This window comes from Hylobates moloch, unplaced genomic scaffold (assembly GCF_009828535.3).
Source record: "Hylobates moloch isolate HMO894 unplaced genomic scaffold, HMol_V3 SCAFFOLD_5, whole genome shotgun sequence".
In the NCBI taxonomy this organism is placed as follows: domain Eukaryota; kingdom Metazoa; phylum Chordata; class Mammalia; order Primates; family Hylobatidae; genus Hylobates; species Hylobates moloch.
In genome coordinates, this window is record NW_026652280.1 from 75892987 (window position 1) to 75920760 (window position 27774).

The window sequence follows — 27774 nt, forward strand, 5'->3', positions numbered from 1 at the left end:
TTGTTAGTCTTCCTCATTATATTTGGACCTCCTTTAGGAGACAGCTTCTTAAATTATTCTTAATTTACTTCCTTTACTTTGCTCCTAATTGAATGGTAAAGATCTCTAGAGACTTTTTTTACTTGCAGGAACACTGTTAGTTGCCCCAATAGTAGGAGGGAGACTACCAGTATTAAGGGAGCAGGGATTACTGAAGCCACAGCATGGTATCTCACAGGCAAGAATAGTCAACATCAACCATGATTTTCAAGTATCCCATTGGATATCATGTAAGTGGAAACCTTGTTTATGATTAACTGAACATAGAACCTAATTCTGTGTTACAAAAAAACAAAGTATTTTTGCACAATTTGAACATACAATGGATTACCTGAATTGCAACTACCACATAAATGGAGGAAAGGTCAGACTTTGTTTTGCTGGGAAATTTAACCAGAAACTTTTACCATTTGGAGAAATCACATGGCCAAAAGCAATACTCTCATTGTAGTTGAGTCTTTAACACATGGAAATCACCATGTCAATCTGCATTTGTAGCTGACACATTCATGATAACATGCAGATGCAAGCATCTATTTTATCATGTCTTCTACAGCAGCTGCACTTAGCATTTAAATGTTAAACACTTATTTTTCAAGTTATTTTCCTTTTACTTTTACTTTTCTTTAGAGTTAGAATGATATATTGATTATCTCTTAAAAGTACATTTGTAGGTATGTTATGCTATCTGTAAATTTTATTTCAAGACGGTAGTTAATTATAAATTGTTATGGAGGGAGTCACTTGGTATGACAAAGCTGTCACTATCATTCTATAAAATAAAATCCAGATTCCCTGACATGGCATTTGAAATCTTTTACGATTTTGTTCTAGAGCATGTTTCCAATCTCCATTCCAACCTTCTCCCACTTTCCCTTCTCCAGCCACATAGAGTTTCCACCTTCTCTTGTGCACACCATGTTCTCACTCTTTGCACATCTGGACTTCCTCAATCTGGAGTTTTCTTGTCCGCTTCTATTGACTTCCCATTGGGTTTTTTTAAAGCCCTGCTCAACATAATTGTTAGTTTGCCTGCCTTCCTCTCACACCAGTCTATACTCTCCTCAAGGATAGTATGTTGGCTGAAAGCTTTGGCTTTGACGTAAGCCAGCTAGGTTCAAATCCACCTCTGAAACACTCTAGTTGGGTGACCTTGACTTTGGGCAAGATAACTAACCTTGCTAAAGCTCAGTATTTTCTTTTACAAAATAAAGGCAATAATAGTTACCTCTCAAGGAGTTTGAAATAATTAAATGAAATACTGCCTGTACAGCACCTAGCAGAGTCCCTATCCCTTAGTAAATGCTCAATAAATAGTAATTATTGCCACAGTTATTATTCATTCCTTACATTTATCATATTACATAAAACATAGTGGATGGGCAATAAATGCTTGATGAATACATTCATTTGATTCTAATATATACTACTCATCTGATAAAAAAACCATTGGAGACATACCTAACCTCAGAGAAAGTCGTTGAGTGAGATATTGGAGCAGAGTGTTTTCCTGAAGTCTCGTCAGTAACATCATGTGGACAATTATTCCAGCCAAGCTCAGCCTGTGCCTCTTGACAATTTATAATTAATCTGGATGACCCAGATCCCAGATGAAGGGAAATAGTCAGAAAAATAGAGATAGTTGCTCTTTTATGCAAGCTTATGTTCCAGAATATAGATAATCCCTTTAAACAGGAATTTTTAGACTGTGTGGGAAGACATGCCTCATACTTTGCTCCAATTTAAAACAAGCACTGGGATTGGAGTGGAGCCAAGGACTCTGACATTAATGGAGGAAGAAATGAGCAGGCTCATTTCCCTGTACAAATAGACAGAGGGAGAAGTCGATGTTCTTTACATTGATAACAACCCAAAAGGAGAATTGAGAAAGGAGAGTGCGTTCAATCACAAAAACAGCCAGAGAGATGTCCCTATCCCCATGCCCACTAGCAATTACCATGGCAAGATTGGTTCTGATTCTGTACCCCTACAGTTCTGCCACAGAACTGAAGTATATATTTGGATTACAAGTTTTTTCACTCAATTACCTGTAACTGCCAACTGAAATTTGGTGTTATTTAAATAACTTTTGTGTTATTTTGACCTAGAATTACAGAAACTTAAAAAGGTCAAATTTTAGAGTTAAAAGAGTCATGAGGGATCATTTCTTTCTGTTACTGTCTTTATGTTTAAATGTCACCTAAGCAACATTTTCTATAGTAACCACTACAAGTTTGTTAAGAATGGATTTTGGGGGAAATCCATTTGGAAACTGATTAATTTTTCAGATGTCCTATCTCAGCACTTCAGTTGATTGACAACACATAGTGCAGTTGTCAAGCTACCTTAGACCAAAAGACCTCATGCAGGCAGTTTTGGTTTTCTATTAAAATGTAATTTATAATATGTATTATTTAGCTGTGCTTTTTATTTGCAAAGTATAAAGCATTACAGTTGACCCTTGAACAATACAGGTTTGAATTGCCCCGGTCCACTTGTAAGCAGACATTTTGCAATAAAATTTATACTTAATGTGCCTGCCTCTCCTGCCTCCCCTTCCCCCTTCTCCACCTCTTCTGCCTGCTCCGAAACAGCAAGATCAACCCTTCCTCTTCCTCCTCCTCAGCCTACTCAACATGAAGACAACGAGGATGAAGAACTCTATGATAATCCACTTCCACAATGAATAGTAAATATATTTCCTCTGCCTTATGATTTTCCTAATAATATTTTCTTTTCTCTGGCTTACTTTATTGTAAGGATACAGTATATAATACATATAACATCCAAAACATGTGTTAATCAATTGTTTGTTACCAGTAAGGCTTCCAGTCAACAGTTGGCTATTAGTAGTTACATTTTTAGGGATTTAAATTCATATGCATATATTTGCCTTAACAGGGGTCAGCATTCCTAACCCTTACATTGTTCAAGAGTCGACTGTATTTTGTGGCCGGGTTCTGTGGTTCACACCTGTAATCCCAGCACTTTGGGAGGCCAAGGCGGGTGGATCACTTGAGGTCAGGAGTTCAAGACCATCCTGGCCAACATGGTGAAACCCCGTCTGTGTTAAAAATACAAAAGTCAGCCAGGCATGGTGGTGCACGCCTGTAGTCTCAGCTACTTGGAAGGCTGAGGCAGGAGAATCGCTTGAACCTGTGAGGCACAGGTTGCAGTGAGCCAAGGTTGTGCCACTGCACTCCAGCCTGGGTGACAGAGCAAGACTCTGTCTCAAAAAAAAAAAAAAATTTTAATGTTAAAAAAAAGGAGTCAACTGTATTTTGCTTAATGCAAACACCTAAATGTCAAGTGGCTCTGCATCTCACCAGACTCAACTGGGATCCATTATTAATAAATTAATTATTTGTTTTCTTATTTACTCTTAGGGAAAGGCTTTCTAGCTCGCATGTTGATACTTTGGTTCTCTTCACATTCCACCTGCTTCTCCTTGAATAGCTGAGGAAGCAAACGCAAAGTAAGTTTATATATTGAAGTCTTAAAATATAAAGTCCTAAACTAAAACTAACCATAGTACTTCTTGGCCTCATGAGCCTTCCAATCCCTTCATAATCTGATCCTTCTTCATCTCTCCAGCCTCACTTCCCATCCTTTTCTAGTGATATGATATTCGTTTGAGTTGCTCAAACATGCCTTGCTTTCTCATTTCCAGCCTTCATATATGCTGTTCTCTCTGCCTGGGACACTGTTCTTCCCATTACTCCTCATTGCTCAAGTCTAGATTTAAACCTCACTTCTCCCTGAAGGTCTTCTCTAAACTCTAGGCCAGGTAAGATGTTGCTGCAATGTATCCTCATAGCACCCTGTATTTCCCCACTTAGGGAGTTATCTGCTTTCTCCACTGAACAATAAGATTCACAATATCTATCTCGGCCACCAGGAACATGCATGATATATATACTCTATAAACACTAGCTGAATACATATATTGATGCATACATCAGCTGTTTCAATCACCTTCACCTGTTAAGACAATATCTCCTTTCATATATGAATTGACCAAATTCTAATGAGCTTAAGAGATTGTCGGGCCGGGCGCGGTGGCTCATGATTGTAATCCCAGCACTTTGGGAGGCCGAGGCGGGCGGATCACGAGGTCAGGAGATCGAGACCACAGTGAAACCCCGTCTCTACTAAAAATACAAAAAAATTAGCGGATGTGGTGGCGGGCGCCTGTAGTCCCAGCTACTCGGAGAGGCTGAGGCAGGAGAATGGCGTGAACCCGGGAGGCGGAGCTTGCAGTGAGCCGAGATTGCGCCACTGCACTCCAGCCTGGGTGACAGAGCGAGACTCCGTCTCAAAAAAAAAAAAAAAAAAAGAGATTTGTCCAACACTGCTATAGCATTTTGGCATCAGAACTGTTACTCGAGTTTCCCACTCCAAGTACAGTGCTATTTTTATTATTATGTTATTTATGGTTACAAACCAAAATGTCCTCTAGGGTCATCAGTGAAATGGAAGGGATATAAGACCACAGGTGATGGAGGCGGCTGCGGCAAACTGAAGGACCCAGGCCTCATTTGACGGGAGCATCCAGCATTCGGACCCAGTCAATTGTTGCCATAGAACAGGATCCAGTGTTTCCAGATCTTCTTTTTTCAAAAGAAAAATAAATCCACAAGTTTGTGTGAAACATTCTGCTTTTTAATACTGGCAAAACAAAATGTATTTGATGTAACATACTGTGCATCCTAAACAAAATACTCATGGACTAGGCATGGACTCTAAGGCCCCAGTGTGCCATCTCCGCACTTCACTGAGCTGCTCCTTTCTACACAACCCGGACCTACGGAGAGACCTTCCCTTGTTCCAACAACGAGGCTTCAGGCAATCCTATAATCCCCCTACTGTAGTTGAGAATTGAAAAATTCAATAAAACACAATTGCCTTTTAAGAGAGACACTCAGCTCTCCAATTGCTTTAGAATCGATCGACCCCCCACTGCATTAAGTTCAGCTCCCACACAGGCTATGGTAACTCTTATGATCTCACATGACAGAAAACAAAACTCTACCAACGTGGAAGAACAATTTTTTTTTCCAGGAGATAACAAAGTACCACTTATACAAAGAAAGAAGACTGGATTCTATTTCTGGAGAAAAATGGCACCAAAGTTTCTACTTTCCTCCCCAGTGTATTACAACTAATCAGTGTATGACAGCAGAGACACTCGCCTAGCATTAGACTCAGAGGAGTTTGCTTTGCAGGCTGGCCCTTGCTCTTGAAGCTCCATGATCTCAAGTAAGTAGAACCTGTTGAGAGCCTCAGTGTCCTCATGGATAAAATGAGAAGAAAATCTACCTCCTCCCAGGGCTGCAGTGAGGAAAGGACCAGGGAAGAGGCAAATAGGAGGGCCTTGCCACCTGTCATATACGACACCAATGTTAAGAGTTGACAATAAGCGGGGCTAACTGAACTTCGTTATTCCTGTGAACCTATTCTAGGTAGGAATGCCTGGCCCCAAAATTCCTCCTCTGAGTGAGGTCCAGTGGAATTGCAAAGTCAGGATGAGAATTAATTTCTCATCATAGAGAAGAGAAATCCTATTTTTGTACTCTTGAGCCTATTTATCTAATTTTTATCCCATCACTCTCTTCTGATACGGTTTGGCTGTGTCCCCACCCAAATCTCAGCTTGAATTGTAGTTCCCATAATCCCCAGGTGTCACGGGAGGAACTTGGTGGCAGGTAATTGCATCATGGGGGTGGATACCCACATGCTGCTGTTCTCATGATATTGAGTGAGTTTTCATGAGAGCTGATGATTTTATAAGGATCTTTTCCCCCTTTTGCTCATTCTTCTCCTTCCTGCCTCCACATGAAGAAAGACGTATTTGCTTCCTCTTCCACCATGATTGTAAGTTTCCTGAGGCCTCCCCAGCCCTGCAGAACTGTAAGTCAATTAAACCTCTTTTCTTTATAAATTACCCAGTCTTGGGAAGTTCTTTATAGCAGCATGAGAACAGACTAATACACTTTCTTATTCAAATATCAAGAAAGAGTCATAGGTTTTCCCCATTACTGCTTCCCATCAATTTCTCTATAACTTCTTGAGAGTACTACCTGATGTCTACTAGGCTCTTACAGGTACCATTTTCTGCACTTACTTGTATTTATTCATTTTATTCTTACATCTAAACAACTGGTCAAAATCCCACTGCTGGAGAGTGATAAGGTCAGGATTTCAATTCTGTTCCTCTGGCTTCAGACCCTGAGCATTTAGCCACAATAATACATTATTTCCCCCTCCATGCACTGGAATCTGCTTTTGCATCTACCATTCATTCATTCATTCACTCTTTCAACAATTCTAGACCGAGTATCTACAACATACCAGGCCCTCATGAAGTTTATATTCCAAAGAAAGGAAAAAATGGATAAATTAAATAAGTATATATATATATATATATATATATATATATAGTAGGCAAGCTAGTAATCAATGCTGAGGATAAAAAAATTAAACAGATAACAGAGATATGATAGCATGGGCAGGAGACTAGTCCAACGTTGGAATGTGGGATCTACAGGCAGTTAGAACGGTCAGGGGCTCAGCAACAGGCACAGAGTGCATGTAAACCAAGGGAACATGGCAGACTTGTAGGAAAGAGACCCAACTAGTGTTAAGCCCTGACTTTGTGCCAAACACAACATGTACAGCGTAAGTTGTCTCATTTGCCTTCTATCTTATTCACGTATGGTATCATTATATCAACTTAACAAACCAGGATTTTTAATAACTTTGTTATTAATACTAACATGTACTAGGCCAAGTTCTTAGCACTTTGCATATACCTTATTTGAGCCTCTGAGGAAGGTATTGTTATCCTTTCTCACCAATAATGAAATAAAGATAAGGGAGTTTACTGAGTTTACTCAAGGTTACCCAGCCAGCAACTGGCAGGGACAGGATTCAAACACGAGCAGGGTTTCAAACCCAAATGTCTTGCTTCTAAACTAAACAACCTGCTGTATAGAGGTCAGTAAACAAGGATCCCAGCTGGAAAGCAGTGTCAAGAGCATGGCAGCAGGTGGCAGCAGATGTATTAGTCTGCCGGGGCTGCCATAACAAACCACAGAATGGATGGCTTAAACCACAGAAATATATTTCTCACTGTTCTGGAAGTCCAAAATGAAGGTGTCTGCGGGTTTGGTTTCTTTGAGGCCTCTCTCCTTGGCTTACAGGCAGCTGCCTTCTCACAGGGTCGTCACATAGCCTTTCCTCAGCACATGCGCCCCCCGGTGTCATTCTCTCCTCTTATAACAGCATAACAGCACTAATCATATTGTTCTTTTTTGTTGTTGTTGTTATTTCTTTTTAGACTGAGTCTTGCTCTGCTGCCCAGGCTGGAGTGCAGTGGTGCTATCTCTGCTCACTGTAACCTCCACCTCCTCCCAGGTTCAAGCAATTATCCTGCCTCACCACCCCCCAAGTAGCTGGGTAATTTTTTAGCCTCGCTAATTTTTGTATTTTTAATGGAGACAGGTTTCACCATGTTGGCCAGACTGGTCTTGATCTCTTGACCTCAAGTGATCTGCCCACCTCCACCTCCCAAAGTACTGGGATTACAGGTGTGAGCCACCACACCCAGCCAGCACAAGTCATATTGGATTAGGGCCCCATACTTATGACCTCCTTTAACTTTAATTACCCCTTTAAAGCATTGTCTCCAAATAAAGTCACACTGGTGGTTAGAGCTTCATCATATGAATTTTAGGGGGACAGAATTCAGTCCATAACAGCAGGTGACAGAACTCCAGTTCCTTTGGGAAGAGGAATGAGATGATTGAGAAAATGGAAGCCAAGTTGCAGCCTTATTATAACTAGAGTACCAGTTCTGGCCAGTGGGAAAGTGGAGATGATGGAGTAGGGGTGTGAGATGAGAGTGAGCAGCAGGCTTACCCTGAGTCACCTACTGTATGATCGAGAGCACCTTCAGTGTGCTGAGGCTGGGGGTTATGTCCTCGGTGCCTTACCCTGCAGTCCTGGAGTAGGAGGCAAGGGTGTGGGCACCAGAGCTACTGGGCAGAGAACAAGGAAAGTCATTTCACTGCTGTAGGAGAAGCCAGGTCGTGGCTTCTCTCTAAAAGAAAAAAGAAAAAAATCAACCCCATAAAAAAGTGAGCAAGGACATGAACAGACAGTTTTCAAAAGAAGACATACAGACATACATGTGGCCAACGATCATATGAAAAAACACCTCGACATCACTGATCACTAGAGAAATGCAAATGAAACCACAATGAGATACCATCTCACACCAGTCAGAATGGCAATTATTTAAAAAGTCAAAAAATAACAAATGCTGGCGAGGCTGTGGAGAAAAAGGAACGCTTATACAATGTTGGTAGAAGTGCAAATTAGTTCAACCATTGTGGTAGACAGTGTGGCAACTCCTCGCAGACCTAAAGTCAGAAATCCCATTCAACTCAGCAATCTTATTACTGGATTTATATGCAAAGGAATATAAATCATTCTGTTATAAAGACACATGCACACATATGTCCATTGTCGCACTGTTCACAATAGCAATGACATACTCTCAACCTAAATGCCCATCAATAATAGACTGGCTACAGAAAATGTGGTACATATACACGATGGAATACAATGAAGCCATAAAAAAGAATGAGGTCATGTCGTTTCCAGAGACATGGATGGAGCTGGGGGCCATTATCCTTAGGAACAGAAAACCAAATACCACATGTTCTCACTTACAAATGGAAGCTAAATGGTGAGAACACATGGACACGTAGAAGGGAACAACAAATGCTGGGGCCTTTTGGAAGGTAGAGGGTGGAAGAAGGAAGAGGATCAAGAAAATCAACTAATGGTTACTAGGCTTAATACCTGGGGGATGAAATAATCTGTACAACAAACCCCCGTGACACAAGTTTACCTATGTAACAAACTTGCACTTGTACCCCTGAACTTAAAAGTTAATAAATAAATAAATAAACTGCTGTGCCGATTCCCATCATCAATGAGCTCTACTTATTCTCTATATACATCATCACCATCCTCTATAACTTGTGTGCATGTGTGTATATGTATCTATCCATCTGGGAGAGGTAAGCAGAAAGAAAGAAAGAGAGAGAGGTAAATTATGTTAAAGAAAGAGAAGAGGAGAGAGGACAAAAATGAGAATCACAAGGGGAGGGAGGGAGAGAAGGGGGCATCCAGGGAATGAAGTTCTGTGGGGTTGGACCCCATGCAGAGACCCTTATCCTTGTATAGTCAGGTGCCTGGCAACTGAGGAATCCAGGAGGCTCTATAAGCAAGGCTGATTTTCTTGTCTGTGGGCCTGAGGATATCTAACTTATAAAGAGTCTAGACCAGAGTTTCCCAACCACTCTGCCTACCTTAAAGCAGCCAGGCTGGATCTGAGCAGCCAAAGTCCTGAAGCATCTACCCAGGATGCCAAACAAATGTTAGTTCTATTCATGGAAAAGACAAGCCATGGAAAAGCTCTGGAGCACTGCTCCAGACCAGAACATCCCAAATGGGTGAAAAGAGGGCTCCACAGTCACTTTAGAAAATACTGTGTATTGTATACCCCTTTGTGAATATACTCACAAAATGCAGCAACACAATAAAGGCTCTGAGAAGCTCTAAGTGTACGGAACAAGGTAGGAGAGATGTTAACTTTGCTTAGGCCTTCCAATATCAGACTATATAGCCGGTTAACTTACATCCTTAAATCCAATAAAGCCAAGGATGGGAAACACTATAGTTCCCAGCCCAAATGCATGTTCTTTCTTTTCAGGAAGTGGTAATTCTCCTACAAGGTGATGCTTGCTGAAGCACAGGCAGTCTCTAGGATTAGATGGCCATCTTCCAGGCCAAGCAATAGGTTCTAAAGAAGTCAATCAATGTGTCCTTACCGGCCTAGTCTCCTGCTTGGCAAACCAGCACATGCCCCCAACCAATAGTTCAGCGGCCAGAAACGAGCTTGTTGCAAGTTGTATATTAGGGGTTGGCCAAGCACGGATTTAATTCTTAAGGTTTAGAACCATAGCTCAAGGGGCTAAAAATTCACTATTAAAATTGAGAAAAAGTTGTGTGAGTCTAGAGAGTATGTGTGATTCGAGACAGACCGCAGCTCCTTTAACAGGCCTTGATTTTTCCAACGTATAAAAGGAATGGGTTGGGTGATATTATAGGATGAATTGTGTCTCCCAAAATGTATATAGTAAAGTCCTAACCTTCAGTACCTGAGAATGTGAGTACATTTGGAGCTAGGACCTTTAAAGGGGTAATTAAAATTAAATGAGGTCACTAGGGTGAGCCCTTATTCAATATGACTGGTGTCCTTATAAGAAGACAAGATTAGAACACAGACACAACACAAAGAGACAACTATGTGAGGAAGCAGTGAGAAGGCAGTCATTTGAAAGGAGAGAGGCCTCAGAAGAAACCAAACTTGCTGACACCTTCATCTTGAACTTCCAGCCTCCATAATTGTGAGAAATAAGTTTCTGTTGTTTAAGCCTTCCGGCCTACAGCATTTTATTATGGCAGCCTAGTAAACAAATACAGATGAATAAAGTCTCCAGAGCACTTAGTTGCCTATCAAACACCCCTTCCCTTCTGCTTCCTTACTAATGTAAACCACCTTTATTCAAAATTCACAGCATGAATAATCTAAGCAACTGTGTTTCAGTTTATCCCTGTTGCTAGTGATTGGCTGAGAAACAGGCATATGACCAAAATCAAACCAGAAGACATTAAAAGAAGACTCTTGGGGCCTTCTAGGAGGAGTTTTCTCATCCCTTTCGGAAAGACAAAGTAGGTATGGCCTCTTGTTTCTCTAAAAATATTTGTGTCTCAATGAGACACCTGAAACTTCTGCAGCTAATTTGTAACCAACAGGGAGCCTGGCTGAAGGCAAAGACAATTTCCTAAGGATGGCAAAGAGGATAGATGAGTAATGGCATCTCTGACTGCTATCTTAAGCTAACCTGCAGCACTTCCCACCTCAGGACTTCCAGGAATGGCTGATTTTAAAAATTCCTTTTTATTTAAACCAGTCAGAGTTTTCTGTGATCACAGCTGAAAGCATCCAATCAGAGGCATTCCATCATCCTTTCCAGCCCCGTTACTTCCTAGAAGCTATATTTCTAAGGCCACTCACAACAGTAAATGTGTTAAGGAGAACCTTACAAACATGAACTCCCCACACAACTCTAAGAGGTAGTAAGATATTGTGATATAATAAGAAATATATATTTGGTCTTCATTTTTTGTTCCTGACCCAGAGCTCCTAAATCCCTTGGAATTTCCTGGGTGATAGGAATATCTTTTGTTCTAATGAGATAATTCTTTTTTGTTTGTTTGTTTTTGTTTTCTTTGACATGGAGTCTTGCTCTATCCCCCGGCTGGAGTGCAGTGGCTTGATCTCAGCTCACTGCAACGTCCACCTCCCTGGTTCAAGCAATTCTCCTGCCTCAGCCTCCCAAGTAGCTAGGACTACAGGCGTGTACCACCACACCCGGCTAATTTTTTGTATTTTTAGTAGAGACAGGGTTTCACCATGTTAACCAGCATGGTCTCGATCTCCTGACCTCATGATCTGCCAACCTCGGCCTCCCAAAGTGCTGGGATTATAGGCATGAGCTACCGCTACCAGCCAGTGAGATGATTCTTGGTAGCTCCTGAATGGGGGCTGGTCACCAGAAAGACCAAGCCATGACTGGAAGCTCAGAACTTTTAGCCAACCCCCTGCTCCTATCCTTGGGTGAGGGGAGAGGAGCTGGAGATTGCATTAATAATTGATCATTTCTACATGATGAAGTTTCCATAAATTACCTTGCATAATAAAGCCACATTATGCCCATGTGATGAAACTCCCCTAAAGTATGAGGTTCAGAAAGCTGAAGGGTCAATAAACAAGAACACATTGCATGCCAGGAGGGTGGTATACCCCAGCTCCATGGGGACAGAAGCTCCTGCCCTTGGGGCTTTTCCAACCCCCATGGGCCTTTTCATCCTCTATCCTTTTTATAAGCAAGTGTTTCTCTGAGTTCTGTGGCACTGGCATAGCAAGTTATCCACCCTGAGGAGAAGGTTATGGGAATCCTCCATTTATAATGGGCAGCTGGGAATAAAAGAGGCCTGGAGGTAAGACTGGCATCTGAGGTGGGGGCAGTCTTGTGGGACTGAGCCCTTAACTTGTGGGATCTGGTTCCAACTCCGGGTACATTGTGTCATTATTGAATTCTAGGACACCCAGCTGGTGTTGGGAGAATAAGAGAGCTGGTTGGTGTTGGGAAAAAAAGAAAACCACACATCTAGTGTGGAAAGTGAAGCGTTGTAGAAGTATTGAGTTTTGTGAGTACAGATGGAAAAACCATTTGTTTTTCCTATATGGGTAGGGACTATCTTTAGGCCCATTTAAAGAAAGAACAGGGGTTAAAAGGTTAAGTAATCTGAGACAACAGAGTGGCTTAGCCCAGAATGTGAAACCTGTCTGACCTGAGATCTTTGCTCTTACCCACTCTCTACCAGAAACTCTGAGAAAAAAAAAAAAAAAAAAGAAATTTTTCCAATCAGCCAGAAAGTTGCTGAGGGTCAGGGATAGAAATCCTTAATCATTCAGAAAGCCACAATTTGAGAAATCTATCTTTTCAGAATCTCCTAAACTCCTTGAAACTCTAAATTGCTGCCAGAATGTTAGGAAGGGCTGATAAGCCCTTTGAATTCTTGTGCTGTGCTTTGGATTCTTCAATCATGATGATGAATCCCCAGCTAATTTCTACCATCTTTTTTTAAGAGATTGCACTATTTTCCAAACAATGTGCAATTACACATTGATTTTTATTATTAGTCCAAAGTCACATTGTTCTTCCTCTCTCTTTTTTCAGCTAACTGTTGGAGGTTGCTAAAGGTTTTTTTTTTATCTATTCAATAGAAAAAAATTATAAATACTTATGTAAAAATTACTGTAAAGAAAAGAGGACAGAATATAAAAAAGAAATGATCTATCACAGAACAAAAGTTATTGATCTTGAAATGTAACAAAAGACATTTAGACAAGTTCTCAAGCAGGACTTTCTAATTAGAAGAGTAAAAGATATTGAACATGTTAACCAGAAAGCACATGATGAAATATCTCACAGAGTTTCTCCCAAAAAAAAGGCTGTGGAAATTTTAGGTGCAAAGTTTCTTGATTGTGAAGGAGCAAAACTAGTTGTTTTGTTTTTGCTTTTGTTTTTGTTTTTTTGTAACCGTTTGGTTACAAAAAAAAATTCAAACTAACTTAAATAAAACGAGTTTACTGGAATGACATAGGAGTATCTTACAGAAGCCAAGCGCAGGAACACCATAAACAAAAGTCATTCAGCTGCCAAGGCCATCCCTCCCTGTCTTTCTCTTGCTTCATTTTTTTCTTTATTTGCTTATCTTTCTCTCTCTCCTTTTCACTCTCTTTCATTACATTGTCATTCAATTTGTTTTCAAACCATTCTCTCTGCAAATGAGCTCTTCCTGTTGTACTACATACATCCCATTACCCAAGATGGCCCCTTCAGATCTCAATTCTAGATCATCTGAGAAGGTCAAGACACACAGCAAGCTAAACCATTACTTCTGCAACCCAATTCCAAATTTTCTGGGGAGGGTATGATTGGGCCAGCCCAAGTTCTGGGTTGGTTCTCCTGGGCCAGGTACCCACTGCTTGCCCAATCAGCTGTGACTAGAGAATAAGAAATATTCCCTAAGAACATGGACTACAGTCCATTTCTGCATACATGGGATGGGGAGAGCAAGGCAGAACAACTGTTCTCAGATTATACTGTGGGAGCTGGGTGAGCTCCCCAAAGGCTGTCTGCTGCACATGATCTTTAGGGCTTTCTTCCACCATGAAATTCTCTATTCAAGAAGTTTTAATGATGACTTGGCTTCACCCTGCCCACCCCCACCATTTCTCAAACACAAATGCAAACAGACAGGAGAAAGAAACTCAAGGCAGCGCCTGGCTCTGCTCCTCAGTTACGGAAGCTGGGCCCTAGGGTGGTGTTTCCTCCCAGAAGAAGTATGGGATGGAAGTGGTACTATCTTCAGCCTAAGCCAGGAAGCACAACCTCGGCAATTTCCTGGACGCCTGCCCTCAGCTAATTAGCACTTTCACCCATCAGCCTCAGCTCAGCCCCAGCTCAGCCCCAGAGTTAACCCTTTACCCGCCTCCATCAATCCTCATGCCTCAGATTTCTCAAATCCCCTGCACACCTCAAACACACACACAAATGTGTAGCAGGAATGGAGCAGGGCTCTGCTCAGGCCATTGGCCTGAATCCATCATCCACATTGCCTACAGAGAGGACTTTTTATTAAATAAAATGAAAAAAAAAGGTCATTGTGGTACTCCCCTGCTCCAAACCCTTCTCTGCATCCCCTCTATCAACAGGACATGGGTCCTTGACCTGTGCTAGAAGGTCCTGCAGACACAGCCCTCTATATCCCATTGGACTTGTCTCAGGCTCCTCTATAGTAGACATAGCCCATGTTTCAGCCTTCACTGAATTGTCTGCAGTTCCCTAACTCGCAGTATGATGTTCCCGTCTCTGCACACTGCTACATGCTCCTCCTCCCACTTGAACTGCACCTCTTCGCCTCAGCCGCTCATGGCTATGCCCCTGCCTCTGCGGTGGCACTATGGCACCAGGAGGAAGTTATTTGGGTTCATGTCTGCTCTCTGTATTGAGGTTTTAACTCCTTAAAAGCAAGGACTCTGCTCTGCTCAGGGCCATATATCCAGGGCTGAGGGGAGTGTTAGTGCATCACAAAATGCTTGAAGGAAGAACACAAGAAAGAATGTGAATGGGAAGAACAGGAAAGAAACAGGGAAGGAAGATCTTAACAATGTCCCTGACCAGCTGTGAAAACAAAGGCAGGTGGTTCTCGGACAGAGCATACTTCTTGGATCAGTCCTAGGCTTTACAGCTTTCAGAACCCATTCATACACAAAAGCTCATTTGATGCTCATACATCCCTGTTAGGCGAACAGCAATTGCCCCCATTTTACAAAGAGGAAAGACAAAAGCTAGAGAAGTGAAGTGACTTGAAAGAGCACCAGCAGGTCTCGGCATCCAGAGCCGAGGGGATTCCTTCCCCGCAAGAGGATGCCTTCCTGGTCAGCAGAGATCAACTGTGCAAGGGGCTGGTGGTCTCTGAAGTGTCCCAGGCTGGCTCAGCCTGGAGGCGATCACACTTTGAGCAGCCACCCGGGAGCTGCTGTCCCCACTCACTGCCCAGTTCCTACCACAGTACAAACATCATATTATTCCCCTGGGTCGAGCAGCCTGGCGCCAGCTCAGCTTCCTTCTGGCCCCTGTCTCTGTCCTACATCTGGGGAGACAGTGAATAATCCTTCCTTTCTTTCTGGAGGTTGTTGCCTTCAAGGTATTTATAGACCGCTCCTGGCCCCGCTGAGGCGTCTTTTCTCTCCTGTTTAAATTTAGCTGCCTTTGTCTTCTTCCCCTGACTTATCTGCTGATCCTGCCTGGATTTCCTCTACTGCCTTTGTTCTCTCTGTGTTTGTTCCACATCTTCTCTCATCTGCTGACCCGAACGATCTCACCAAAGAGTTTCTCTGAAGCCTTATATAACTTTCTCCTCCATGCTCAGACCCCTCGAACAATCCTCTCTCTGCCCACTCTTCACTTTCTCTTGCAGCAAGTTTCACCTTTATCTTCTCTCAATCCAGCCCATTTGCAAAAAGGGAAAACTGGCATGGCCAATTTGCAAACAGCCAGAACAAAAACTTTTCGATCTTCTCTGACCAAAGCCACTTTTACTTTTAAAGGCTTCTGGTTTTGACATGTCTATCTTGAGTCACACATCTCAGAATCATTTTGTCTTATGTGTGCCGAGACATGTCAAAGTCTTGTGCATCTTTGTTCTTTTAAAACTGATCATAAGACATTTCTTGTCCTAGCACTGGAAAGAGCTATTGCTCTCAAAATCCGGAGGAGGAAAATGTACTGTTTTGCCTGTAATAACATTTAATAGCTATAAGGTAGATCGAGATGAGATGTCCCACCTCTAAATCATACAGGGGTCTCTGATCCTAATGGCTCCAGGCTTAGGCAGGTACATAAATGAAGCAGGCTTGACCACAGATATTAGGCACCTGCAGCATGTACACAGTAAAGGCAGTAGCATATCTCATCATTTAGGTCTTCCGATTTGTTCCAGACACATCAGAAATCTGGACTTTTAAATAACGGCAATTAATGCAAAATTTTAAAAAATATTATATGATCAGAATAGAACACAGACCACAAGTTGTGGACCCTGCACAACCCCATCCATCCTCCTCTTTAGATGCCAGTCATCCTTGCTCCCCGCCACCTCCCTAGCCATGGCTTATAGACCAAGTGGCCCTTCCAGGTTCATTTAGCACTTCTATTGCACTCAATCTTACAGCTTCATTTCCACTCCTCTGCTATTCTTAAAACTGGATTCTGGGCCAGGAGCGGTGGCTCATGCCTGTAATCCCAACGCTTTGAGAGGCCAAGGCGGGTGGATAACCTGAGGTCAGGAGTTTGAGACCAGCCTGGCCAACTTGGTGAAACCCCATCTTTACTAAAAATACAAAAATTAGCCGGGCGTGGTGGCATGTACCTGTAGTCCCAGCTACTCAGGAGGCTGAGGTAGGAAAATTGCTTGAACCCGAGAGAGGGAGCTTGCAGTGAGCCAAGATCATGTCACTGCACTCCAGCCTGGGTGACAGAGGGAGACTCTATCTCAAAAAAAATAAAAGTCCTGCTGTTCTTGGATTCTAAACCAATAACAGCAGGACTTTGCCTCTAACTCAAGCTCCCTGTGGACTTTCTGTTTTGTCTTTATGCTTGGCAAGAGTGGTGTTCATTTTCAGAATGGTCTCCCAGAAGATCCTCTATGATACATCAGTCGGGATGAGCTAGGTTATGCTCTAGAAACAAATGGCATTAAAATCCCAGAGGTTTAAATTACAAAAATTCACTGCTTGTCCATGCCACAAGTCCACTGAGGGGCTTTGCTCCAAGCCACTTGGACTCAGGTTCGTGGGGCAGCCACCATCTGAAGTGTTACCACCATCATGTCAGAGTATGACAAATCGCACACTGGCTCTCAAACTTTTTCCCAGAAGCAACACTTATATCTGTTCGACTCACATTTCATTTCCCAGAGCAGGTTACACAGCCGTATCCAGTTTCGAAGGAGATGGAGAAATGTCATTTTATCATGTGCCTGGAAGGCGGGAGGATGGAAGTATTTGGTAGCACTAACTGATTACCACGTATGGTATTTCCACTTTAGGGGGAGGTTTCTTAGTTAGTCCTATCCATTGGTTCCGAAGTCATTCATTTATTCATTTAACAGTAATGACTGAGCAAAGCCCTGAGGTGGGAAATCTAGGGACAGGAATAAGAACTGACCTCTACCTTCAAGCAGCTATGACTTATCTAGGGAACATCCACAGATCTGTGCCAATAATTTGTAAACAAGGTACACAGGAGGTGCCTCAGGCAAGTGTAAATGAAGTACTGAGCACAGAAAAGGCAGTAAACATGGGGACATTGGCATCTGGGCAAATCTTTGAAACAGGAGAAAGGTAGACATGAGCAGGAAGGACCTTTCCTCTCCCCTCCCACACCCAGGTAGCTGCACTGCCCATCCCAAGCAAAATCCCTCCACCCGAATATTTCTGACCACAATGACAGATCAAAGTACCAAACAGGTACAACTTCCTGAATAACTAGTCCTACGCCTGGGCATATGATGCAGGCAAAGAGAAATACACATCACATCAAAAGCAGTTCCTACCCCTACCTATGGGTCCAAGACCAGAATAAAGCTCATTGCTTCAATTCAAACTTCAGCTCCTCCACTTACCTGCTAGATGGCCTTGGGCAAGTCATTGAACTACCTGTGTCTGTTTCCTCATATGCAAAACGTAGGTAATAATGGTACCTACCTCAAAGGGTTGATATCAGAATTGAATGGGTTAATACAGGTAATGTGACAAGTAAAGGCAGGCCAGGCACACACTTACATCATGTAAGTAGTGGCTAACGCCCTCATCCTGCCCTCGCCATTGTCTTGATATGGTTGTCGTCTTGTTGTTTCTTCTTCCTTCAACATCTCAGTTGCTTACTACAACTCGTAAAGTGTGTGTGCTTGGCATTGACTAAGACTGTTCTTACATGGTCCATGGAAGGAGATTTTGTCCTCAAAAAACATTAGGCAGAGGGAAGAGGGCTTTGTGCCCTCAGGTGTGGTCTACCTGAACACTAACGTGTACCCCATCTCTTCCTCATCACCAATAAATTTCTAATAAATATCTCTCTTTAACTTTTATTTTAGGTTCGGAGGTACATGTGAAGGTATGTACACAAGTAAATTCGTGGGTTTGTTTTACAGATTATTTCATCAACCAGGAATTAAGCCCATTACCTAATGATTATCTTTTCCACTCCTCTCCCTCCTCTTACCCTCCACCCTCGAGTAGATCCCAGTGTCTGTTGTGTCCCTCTTTGTGCTCATAAGTTCTCATTATTTAGCTTCCACTTATAAGCGAGAACATGTGGTATTTGGTTTTCTGTTCCTGCATTAGTTTGCTAAGGATAATAGCCTCCATTTCCATCCATGTTCTCACAAAAGACATGATCTCATTCTTTTTTATGGCTGTATGGTATTCCATGGTGTATATGTACCACATCTTCTTTATTCAATCTGTCAATGAGCATATAAGTTAGGTCCATGTCTTTGCTATTGTGAATAGTGCTGCTATGAACATTTGCGTGCATGTGTCTTTATGGTAGAATTATTTATATTCCTCTGGTATACACCCCATAAAGGAGCTGGGGTGTATTCCTCTGGTATACACCCCATAAAGCAACTGCTAAATCTCTTTCCGTATATCCCCCACCCTGAACTACTCTGTGAACTTCTAGCCAGAGTCACATGTCCATTGGATGGGCCACAAAGCACAAATCCCACCAGATGGACCCTAAGGGAACAGAAGACTCATGTCCTACACTGTGCATGGCAGACTGCCTCCGGGATGAGCAGTGCACAAGGCAAAAACCCTGTTTGTTTTCTTTAATCTAGAATTTTCTGAGTTAAATTTCAACCAAGATAACTCCATTTTGCAAGTAATACATTTTGGGAAATATTCTGCAAAGGCAAAGAACTGTTTCTTATTCATCCACTTATCCACAGAAATGTGGATAATGCTTGGTGTATAACAGGCATGAGAAAAGAGTCAATAAATTGAACTCAATTGTTATATAACCTCAGGAAAAATATTTACTCCCTGGGCTTCAGTTTTCCATTTCTTTAATGAAAGAATTGGACTAGAGGGTTGCTAAGACCATTCCTATCCACAGTTACCAGCCAATCTTTCAGTAGGTGTTTTTTTTCCTTGCCCTCTGCCTAGTTATTATTGAACTTCGTTATTTTATTCAAGATGGGAGCAAAAGCAAAACTGTCAACCCCCAATGAACAGGAAGCTAATAGAGGAAATGATCAAAGATGACATTCACTGTGTGCCAGCCACATTTCCGAATGCTTAATAGGGATTGCTGTACCTAGTTGAAACAAGACCATTGGATAAGTATCATCATTAAAATCGTTCCCATTTCACTAACACATTGAGGCACAGAGACACTAAGCTACTGCTTAAGTAGCTCTACCTAGTTGCCAGAGATGGGATTTGAATCCAGGTAATTTGACTCCAAACCATTAGGCTACACTGCCTTTACACATGAGGTACAGGAACCCTGTGGATTCAGTCTAGCCCACTCTGTTTTATTGCTAAGAGATAATAAGAAGCCCTAAAAATTTAGTTAATCTCTTCGAGTTGGTTCAATATGTTGGCCAATGTGATATTTCTCAATGCCTTGACTGCACCTTCCTTTTACCCTCAGCTTTCATGAAAGAATGCAGGAAATAGCAACATTCCATGCATTTATTTTTATCAATTATCATCATAACAATAGTCATCTACAGCATTTCTAGGAAGTTCTTTCTTATCCATCGTTGGATATGATTTTCACTCAAACCACATGAGGGGCACAGAGAAAAAAATTACCATGTAGATTTTACAATAAAGGAAATAGCCTCCAAAAAGTGAAGAAGTTTGCCTAAGACTCTACACCAATAAATAAATTGTGGCTCTTGTATTTGAACCTTGTCTTTGGATCTCAGCTAGAAAGTACTCAAGGGTGCAACCTGATCCAGGGCATTTGGCTCTCAAAGTTGGCCCCAGGTTGGGGGTGGGGAGTGGCAGAGTTTGTGAAGATATAGGTGTAAACTTAGGGGGAAATGGAGAGCCTGGAGCCAGGAAGAGAAACCTAACTTGACAACCACAGCAAGAGGGGTTAGGAAGCGAGAGGATGCATTGGGGGTTAAGGTGTTTTCCTTGCACCTGCTCTTTTGTTGCTTCCTTCTTGCTAAGCCTCTGCCTCTTCAAGTCACTTATCCATCCACCATCTTAGCCACCTCGTAAATCATGGATCTGGGATGGTTTATGCATTCACTGAGTGCCTGCAATGGTGCCAGACCACTGAATCAGGCACAACAGACACTGAGATGAAATATACACAAATCATTGAATCCAGGGAAGATGTGGTGGAGTCAGGCTCAGGAAAGACCTGCAGAGGTGGTATATTTGAGCTGAGTCTGGACTGGTATGCAGGAGGTCTCAGATCAAAATTAAAGACTAGCAGTTGACGCCAGTCTGGTCTTGGAACCATAGGAAAGGGTAAAGGCTGTTTTGGATGTGATATGTATTTCTCTTTGCTTGTACCCTATGCCCAGGCTTAGGACTAGTTATTTAGGAAGTTGTACCTGTTTGGTACCTCTTTGGTACTAGAAGGTGATTTGGGCCAGAATCAAGGTGTGGAAAAGAGTGTTCCAGGCAGAGGGAATAGCATGGGCTGGGATTTGTAACCTTTTTGATTGAAGCACAGGATGCACAGAGGGGAAGGGTCAAGAGCTAAAGCTAGAAAGCAAGTAACAGCCAGATCCTGGTGGGCCTTGAAGTCTAGCTGAAGCCATTGGACTTTATCTTTCGGGCAATGAGGGAGCTCTGAATGCTAAAGGCAGCTCCCCATCTTTGCTGCCCTGCTCTTCTCATGCCAAGTCCTCCCAAGGACTCAGAAACTAATTCAGAAATTCTCATGGAAATTAGATGGGAAAGTGAAGATAAAAGAAGAGATAAAAAGTATCACTTCCCTTGGTCAAAAAAGTAAGGAACAGATGCATCGTCCCATGGAGAAGGGTGCCACCAGGAGTAGGCAGAGGTCTCCGCCCCTTGCCTGGAGCCCAGGAGGCTGATAGTGGCAGGTCCTCAAGACAGACCCTCCCTGCTACCCTCCCTGTGACTTTCTGTATTGAAATCAATGTGAGTGCTCATCCAGACATCACTGCAAATGCAGTCAGTCTCCGCATATAAAACAATGAGTGCATGTGGATGGTGAGCATCAGTGAGCATCACAGAATTAAAGACTGATCCCATCCCCTCCAGCCTCAGGGCAGCAGTTATGCCAAGTGCTATACATGAAACTGGCACAGGGAGGCAGTGTGGGCTCATGGTCAGCCTCAGCCTGGACACCTTGGAGCAGGGGATTGAGGGCAGACAAAAGAGGGAATGGACCCAGATAACACAAGTGGGAGAAAAGCGAGGGGCATTTTCTACAACCAATTTATCAAAACCTGCTTTAATATAAGAGATCTCCCTCTAGGAAATACCTTTAATCCATGAATCCAGTCCTTTCAGTCTTATAACAGGCCCTTGACAAGCAAAACTCCATGAAAGTTTTCAGTCCTTGCTCATTTCCTTGGACTGGTGCTTAATATCCACTGTGGCCTAGCCCCGGCCTGCTTTCCTCCACATGCTGGTACTCACGCCAGCCTCTCTTCCCCATCCAGGCTCTTGTCTGTGCCTCTGTCCACACTGTTCCCTCCACCTGGAACAGCCTATTTCAAAAGACCTCTCCCCTATTTCTGATCTAACTCAAATGTCGCCAACACCGTGAAGCCTTTCCTGACCTACTTTCCACGAAGACAGAATTAAGCTCACTCGCTCTCTGTCTCTCTCGGCCACTTGCTACCATCTACCTTATGTGTCAGTCATTTGTATACATGGGCAGAAACTCTACCTCAGTGTTGTCATAGAGTATTCAGGATGTGAGCCCTGTTCATAATAACTACTCAATGCATGTACAAAATAAGAGGTTAAATTCTGTCTGAGGAATGGCCAGGGATGTCCCTGATTCTTGGGGGAGCTTCAGTTTTCCAATCTAGAGAACTTTAAGAAAAAGGGATAGATCAACTGGGGACTGGTTAACTAAATCGTAGTATACAGGCATACCTCATTTTATTTCACTTTGCTTTATTGTACCTCATAGATATCACATTTTTAAGAATTAAAGATTTGTGACAGTTGGTCAAGTTGTGAATGCAAAAGAAAAGTCCTTAGCCAGACATGGTGGTCCATGCCTGTAGTCCTAGCAACTTGGGAGGCTGAGGCAAGAGGATCTCTTGAGCCCAGGAGTTTGAGGCTGCAATGAGTTATAATCACACCACTGCACTCCAGCCTGGGCAACAGAATGAGACCCCACGTCTAAAAAAGAAAAGGAAAAAAAAAAAAGTTATCTAAAGAAATTAAAAGTTGCTTCCTGATCAGGATAGTGGTTGCTAAAGGTTGGGGTGGCTGTGGTAATTTCTTAAAATAAGACAACAATGGCCGGGCACAGTGGCTCAGGCCTGTAATCCCAGCACTTTGGGAGGCTGAGGTGGGTGGATCACCAGGTCAGGAGTTCGAGACCAGCCTGACCAACATGGTGAAACCCTGTGTCTATTAAAAATACAAAAATTAGCCGGGCATGGTGGCAGGCGCCTGTAATCCCAGCTACTCAGGAGGCTGAGACAGGAGAATCACTTGAACCTGGGAGGCGGAGGTTGCAGTGAGCCGAGACTGCACCACTGCACTCCAGCCTGGGTGACAGAGCAATACTCTGTCTCAAAAAAAAAGACAACAATGAATTTTCCCATATCAGTTGTATCAATTGACTTTTCTCTTCACAAATGATTTATCTGTAGTATGGGATGCTGTTTGATAGCATTATACCCACAGTCAAACTTCTTTCAGAATTGGAGTCAATCCTCTAAAACTCTGCTACTGCTTTAATAACTAAGCTTATGTAATATTTCAGTCCTTTGTGGCCATTTCAACAATGTTCACAGCATCTTCACCAAGAGTATATTCCAACTCAAAAACTCACTTTTTTGGCCAGGCGAGATGGCTCATGCCTGTAATCCTAATACTCTGGGAGGCCAAGATGGGCAGATCACCTGAGGTCAGGAGTTTGAGACCAGCCTGGCCAACATGTGAAACCCCATCTCTACTGAAAATACAAAAATTAGCCAGGCGTGGTGGTGCACGCCTGTAGTCCCAGCTACTCAGGAGGCTGAGGCAGGAGAATTGCTTGAACCCAGGAAGCGGAGGTTGCAGTGAGCTGAGATCATGCCACTGCCCTCCAGCCTAGGTAACAGAGCAAGACTGTCTAAAAAACAAAAACAAAAACAAAAACTCACTTTTTTATTCTTCTAAAAGAAGCAACTCCTCTTCCTTTCAAATATTATCATAAGATTGCAGCAATTCAGTCACATCTTCAGGCTCCACTTTCACTTCTAGTTCTCTTACTATTTCCACCAAATCTGCAGTTGCTTCCTCCACTAACATCTTGAACCCCTCGAAGGAAACTATGACAGTTGGAATCAGCTTCTTCCAAATTACTGTTAATGTTGATATTTTGATCTCCTCTCATGAATATGAATATTTTTAATGGCATCTGGAAGGATGAATCTTTTTAGAAGGTTTTCAATTTACTTTGCCCAGACCCGCCAGGGGAATCACTGTGAATGGCTGCTATAGCCATACATAATGTATGTCTTAAATAATAAGCCTTGAAAGTCAAAATTACCCCTTGATTCATGTGCTGCACAATGAATATTGTGTTACTGGGCTTGAAAACAAGATTAATTCCCTTGTACATTTCCATCAGAGCTCTTAAGTGTCTAGGTGTATTGTCAGTGAGCAGTAATATTTTGGAAAGAGTCTTTATTCTGAGCAATAGGTCTCAACAGTATGACTAAGATATCTAATAAACCATGCTGTAAACAGATGTGCTGTCATCTAGGCTTTGCTGTTTCATTTATATACAGCACAAGCAGAGTTAGTTTAGCATATTTCTTAAGGGCCTTAGGATTTTTAGAATGGTAAATGAGCACTGGCTTCAACTTAAAATCACTGGCTGCAGTAGCCACTAACAGCAGAGTCTACCTGTTCTTTGAAGCTTTGTAGCCAGCCATTGACTTCTCCTCTCTAAGTATAAAAGTCCTAAATAGCATCTCTTCCATTAAAAGCCTGTTTGATCTACATGGAAAATTTGTCATTTAGTGTAGCCACCTTCATCAATTATCTTATCTAGATTTTTTAATAACTTGCTGTAGCTTCTGTATCAGCATTTGCTGCTTCACAGTGTATTTTTATGTTACAGAGATAACTTCTTTCCTTAAACCTATGAACAAATCTCTGCTAACTTAAAACTTTTCTTCTGCAGTTTCCTCACCTCTCTCAGCTCTCACAGAATGGAAGAGACTTGCTCTGGAATAGGCTTTGGCTTAAGGTAATATCGTGGCTAGTTTGATCTTCTATCCAGACCACAAAAACGTCCTCCGTATCAGTAATAAGGCTGTTTTGCTTCCTTATGACTCGTGTGGTCACTGGAATAGCACTTTTAACTTCCTTCAAGGACTTTTTTTTTTTTTTTTTTTTTTTTTTTTTATTCAAATAGTTTACATTTTTTTTTTATTTGAGGGTTTTTTTTTTTTTTTTTTTTTTTTTTTTTGCATTCACAACTTGGCCAACTGTTTAGTATGAGAGGCCTAGCTTTCAGCATATCTCAGCTTTGGACATTAGTGAAAGCTTTCAACATTCATGAAAGACATTGGTGAGCCTCGCTCACTAAGCTTAATCATTTCTACCTTTGATATAGAGTAAGAGACGTACAACTCTTCCTTTCACTTGAACACTTAGAGGCCCTTGCAGGGTTACTAATTGGCCTCATTTCAACTTTGTTGTATCTCAGGGACTAGGGAGGTCCAAGGAGAGGAAGAGAGATGTTGAATGGCCAGTTGGTGGTGCAATCAAAACACTCACAACTTGTATGGATTAGTGTTGTATACGGGCATGGTTCGTGGTGCTCCAAAACAATTACAGTAATAACGTCAATGATCACTGATCACAGATCACCGTAACAGAGAAACAATAACGAAAACGTTTGAAATACTGAATTACCAAAATGTGACAGAGACACAAAGTAAACACATGCTGTCGAGAAAATGCCACCAATAGACTTGCTTCATGCAGGGTCGCCACAAACCTTCTATTTGTAATAAAAACACAATATCTGAGAGGCATAATAAAGTGAAGCACAATGAAAGAAGGTATACTTGTATGTCAGTAATAGCATAGAAGATGGGTTTAGATAAGTGCTGTCTTGCTGTTGCAAGATTCTTGCATTTCGCAGGACGTGATGCAATATTAGTTAAAGGTAGACTTGATAAATTAAGAATATGTATATTGCCTGGAGCAGCACTAAAAAAAATACAAAAAAAATCATAGTTAAAAAGTCAATAGAGAAATTAAAATGGACAGCTACAAAATATTTGATTATCCCAAAGAAGGCAGGAAAGGAGGGAAAGAGGGACAAATAAACAGATGATACAGAAAGCAGTCAAATACCAGTAAAGTATATCGAGAAACCGACAATATTATTAGTTATTCTAAATGTAATAATATTGGGACTAAAGCCTCCAATTAGGCAGGAGAGACTTCTGGTTTGGCAAAATGAAGAGGTCAGCAAATCTTCTCCCCAAAAAGCAACTATATATACTAAAATCAAAACTGTTAAAAACAATGATTCAGAGCTCTGAAAATCAAACAGAGCCACACAGCAAATAAAGTTCGTATTCATGAAAAACTGCTAAATCTGGGGTAAGAACTGCAGGAGTTTGTGGTATTCAAGCTTCAGACTGAAGCTGCTTTCATCCTCCCCGCCCCCATCCAGCTTGGTCAGAAGGGTAGTTCTAGCCCCATGGGACTGGCTGTGAAAACCAGCAACTTTGCTGCAGAGAGGACTCACTTGGTTTGGAATGGAAGGGAAAAAAATCTCCACATCCATCATCCCTGTCAGTAATGCTAGCAATCTTGGTGACCAGTAAACTGGGAAAGCCAACAACTCCACTAACCTGAGATTGCAGTCTTGGTGGAAGACTGACCAGAAAGTTAACAAGGAGATTGAGGAAACCAGATAGTTCTAAAGGGGCTTCACAGATCCCTGGCGCACCAGGATGCAGAGCACATGCAGAGAAGATGCAAGATGGCCTACCTGAGAGTAACGGCCAGGGCTGACCTGAAAACTTCCTGAACTTCGATAAACCACACAGATCTGATAGAAGTGTATGGAAGCCTCACTAGCTTGAGGTGTGTGGTAGGCAGAATAAAGTCCTCTCTTCCCCACCCCTCCCCCCACAAAGATGTTCAGGTCTGATCCTATAACCTGTGACTATGTTAAGGGCATATGGGACTTTGCAGATGGGATGAAGGTTAAGGACCCTGAGATAGTTTATCTTGGATTATCCAGGTAGGCCCAATCTAGTCACAGGACTCTTTAAAAGCAGGCTTTGAAGATGGAGAACATAAGCCATAGACAGCAAGGTTAATGCCCTCTAGAAATTGGAAAAGGCAAGGAAACTGATTCTTCCCCAGAGCCTTCAGAATGGAATGCAGCCTTAGCTGGGCACAGTAACACACCTGTAATCCCAGCATTTTGGGAGGCTGAGGTGGGTGGATCACTTGAAGTCAGGAGTTGGAGACTAGCCTGGACAACATGGTGAAACTCCATCTCCACTAAAAACACAAAAATTAGCCAGGCATGGTGGAGGGTGCCTATAATCCCAGCTACTTGGGAGGCTGAGGCATGAGAATCATTGAACCTGGGAGGCGGAGGTTGCAGTGAGCCAAGATCCTGCCAGGGTACTCCAGCCTGGGCAACAGAGCAACACAAGAGGAAGGAGAAAGAAGAAGAAGGAAGAAGAAGAAGAAGAAGAAGGAGAAGAAGAAGAAGAAGAAGAAGAAGAAGAAGAAGAAGAAGAAGAAGAAGAAGAAGAAGAAGAAGAAGAAGAAGAAGAAGAAGAAGAAGAAAGAAGAAGAAGAAAAAAGAAGAAGAGGAAGAAGAAAATGAAGAAGAAGAAGGAGAAGGAGAGGGAGATGGAGAGGGAGAAGGAGAAGGAGAAGAAGGAAGGAGGAGGAGGGGGAGGAGGAGGAAGAGGAAGGAGGAGGAGGAAGAGGAAGGAGGAGGAGGAAGAGGAAGGAGGAGGAGGAAGAGGAATGCAGCCTTGCCAATGCCATGATTTTAGCCCAGTGAGTCCCATAGAGGACTAAAATAATAAGTTTATTTTGTTTAGACACTGAGCTTGTGGTACATGTCAGCAACAGAAAAACTAATACAAGGTGTTTGAGCACAACCTGTGACCAAACATCAGCTGACTGCTAAACTATGAAGAACATAGAAGCAACCCCTAGGAATTCAGGCTTAAAATAAAATAGTTTTTTTACAAAATGAGGAAAGACATCAGTAGCAACACATCACAAGGAAGACA